The following is a 3,433-nucleotide window of genomic DNA, read 5'->3' on the forward strand; positions in this document are numbered from 1 at the left end:
TTGCAAGGCAGGAACAGAGCCCCTGGAACTATTCAGGAACAAGACCAGAGTGTGAGACCCTACCGAGAGAAACTGTGACGCCAGAGATGGAGGCAGAGATGATGATGTGGAGAGATGGAGTGGCTGGGAACTCTAAACCCAGAGGGGGAGAGGGGCTATGTACTGATGACCAGGGGGCAGGCTTACAGAGTGTTCTCTTTGGTTGGCTGATGATGCATGGAGGGGATTGTAACCATGGCAATGTAAGGATATAGGATAGGGTAAATGTAAAGCTAATGATCTCCCATGTAAACTATCATACAATTCATAATAAAAGTTTAAAAAAAGCCACCGACAATTTTTCAGTTAAATATATATTTTTATATTCTTTTTCTAGGATTAACATATTATGCAAACTTACAGAAATAGATCCATATCTTTTTCAGAAAGCAAGTAATATCAAAATGAATTATTTATAATACGATCTTGCCAGTGCTCGTCATCCAGAAGTCCTCCTCCTGTTGTTGCCTCTCTATGACATCATCATCACACACAAAACCTCACAGAACACTAGTCTAAAAAAACCAAAAAAAAAAAAAATCATTCCTTTACTCATCTATCCATCCATTTACCCTTGCATCCTATACACCTCATTTAACACTTTTGTTGTTCTACAATGAAATAGCGAAAAGACGTTCTGATCAAGATCATATAAGATTATTATGTTCTTCTGGAATGGCATTTTTAATGCAAAACATAAAAAAATGAATTCTGGCAGTTTTCAAACTAATGATTCTAAGCATACATCTTACCTAATAGGTTTACTTTGTGCAAATTTATCAAAGTAAGACAGAAGTATTCAAAGGAATCTTCAAGTATTGTATATGTCCTATATAGTTGCTGTTGTTAAGTGTTGTGTCCAGTTGGTTCGGACTCATACTGACACTGTGTAGGGTGGTTGAGGAGCAACTGGTAGGTTTCAAACACCAACCTTGTAGTTCACAGTCCAATGCCTATCCTATAGCATCATATTATACATAATAGAAAAATATGTGGGCAGGCAAAATGAAACTTCATGGTAACACTTTGCTCAATCATTTTTTTTTTTCTTTTCAGGAATGTACAAATATCTTTTTATTCAAAAATACAAAATAAATTATCTGTAGGCATGGACAATGACAACAGTAAACCATTACATATTATAACCAGTAACTGATGGTTATAAGTGATTTTCTTAAAACATCAGCCAGCCTTTTCTTCAGACATTTTCTTCTCTTTAAATGACTTCTCTGACGTTATTGGTGAGGAACACTGCCTTCAGCTTCCTGTCACAGTTCATTGATAAACAGTAAAGCACTATTCTAGGAACTAGAACATGCCACCTCCCATACCTCCCATACGACCTCCCATTCCACCATTCCGCCCATGCCAGGGTCCTTCTCTTCTTTGGGAATTTCTGTGACTACAACTTCTGCTGTGGTTAACAGGGAGGCCACTCCAGCAGCATCCAATAAAGCAGTTCTTACAACCTTGGTTGGATCAATGATTCCTTTTTCTACCATATTGACAAAATCTCCAAGCATAGCATCATAACCAACTTCTGAGGAACTCTGCATAATTTTCTCAACTATCAAGGATCCTTCAACACCTGCATTCTTAGCAATAGTCATTGCAGGAATTTTGAGTGTTCTTTTAATAATTTCTATGCCAATTTTTTTATCTTCATTTGCTGGAGCTAGTGAGTCCAAGGCTGGAATGCATCGAAGTAGAGCACAACCACCTCCAAGAACAATGCCCTCTTCAACAGCAGCTCCTGTTGCATTGAGGGCATCTGTAACTCTGTCTCTTTTTTCATTCACTTCCACATCATTTGTCCCACCAACTTTTAGCACAGCTACTCCATCTAAAAGTTTTGCCAGTCTTTCATTCAGCTTTTCCTTTTTCAAATTCACTAGTTGTGATGTCTAACTGCTCAACGATTTCTTGAATACAATTTTCAGCTTGAGCCTTGTCACCTTTTCCTTTCAAGAGCATGGCATCATCTTTAGTCACAATGACCTCTCCAACTTTCCCTAAGTCATGAGCCTGAACATCTTCAAAATTCAGTGTTAATCCCTCTTCTCCAACTACTGCACCACTAGTAGCAATAGCCATGTCTTTAAGCTGATTCTTTCTACTGTCACCAAACCAGGAGCTTTGACTGCTACAACTTGAAGACCAACTTTTAGCTTATTCAAAATGAGAGTACTTAGAGTTTCTCCATCAACACCTTCAGCAATTATGACCAAAGGCTTGCGGTGACAATTGGCAATTTCAAGAGCAGGTACAATAGACTGGACACTAGAAATTTTCTTCTCACACAACAGAACATAGGCATCCTGGAATTCACATTTTTGACCTTTTGATGTATTAATAAAGTATGGGGAAATATAACCTCGGTCAAACTTCATGCCGTCAATAATTTCTAAGTCATCATTCAAGGTTTTTCCATCCTTTACTGTTGATGACACCTTTTCTTCCAACCTTTTTCATGGTATCAGAAATGATGGTGCCAATTTCTTCATCTCCATTTGCAGAAATTGTAGCAACCTGCACAATTTCTTCAGGAATTGTCACAAGTTTAGACTGCTTCTTAAGTTCAGCAATTACAGCATCAACAGCTAACATTACACCTCTCCTGATTTCCCTGCAATAGCGCCTTTGCTAATCTTCTTGAAACCTTCCTTGGAAATAGAGCATGCCAATACAGTAGCAGTGGTGGTGCCATCTCCAGCCTCTTCATTTGTGTTGTTAGCAACATCCTGAACAAGTCTGACCCCAATATTTTTGTATTTATCCTTTAAGTCAATTGACTTAGCAACAGTCATACCATCTTTTGTTACTTTGGGGCTTCCCCAACTCTGTTCAATAATCACTGTTCTTCCCTTTGGCCCCATAGTAACGGCTACAGCATCGGCTAAAGAACATCACCTTGAAGCATTAGGGCTCGGGCATCTGCACCAAATTTTACATCTTTGGCATAAGCCCAAGTAAGATAAGAAGCCAGTACCCTGGACACTGGCCTTATCTGTTGGAGGACTGCAGGTAAGCAGAGCATTTCTGCGGGGTGGTGGGCTGGCCGGCTTGCGAGCGCGCAGAGAGGAAGGCTGTCAGTGGCGAGTGAGGGTGCTCAATCATTTTTAGCTCAATCATTTTTAATGAAGCAATAGAACTAGAGAAAAGTAACAATGGATAATATTTGATGGTTGGTTGGTTTTATGCCATAGAGTCAGTTCCAACTCAGAGCGACCCTGTATAGGGTTACTGAGGCTGTAAATCTTTATGGGAGCAGAAGCCTCAAATTTTCCTGGGGAACCGCTGGTATTTGTTAACTGCTGACCTTGACTCATAACCACTATGCTACTTAAGCCTCACACATTTTTTTTTCATGTATTTGCAGTGCAAATAAAAGCAA

General features: G+C 39.4%; 1 pseudogene; it reads right to left on the reverse strand.

Annotated features, from left to right (window-relative positions):
• Window positions 1-1,347: 1,347 nt before the first annotated feature.
• LOC102814267 lies at window positions 1,348-3,076 on the reverse strand (annotated as a pseudogene).
• Between the last annotated feature and the right edge of the window lie 357 nt (window positions 3,077-3,433).

Source organism: Chrysochloris asiatica, unplaced genomic scaffold (assembly GCF_000296735.1).
Source record: "Chrysochloris asiatica unplaced genomic scaffold, ChrAsi1.0 scaffold00012, whole genome shotgun sequence".
NCBI lineage: Eukaryota > Metazoa > Chordata > Mammalia > Afrosoricida > Chrysochloridae > Chrysochloris > Chrysochloris asiatica.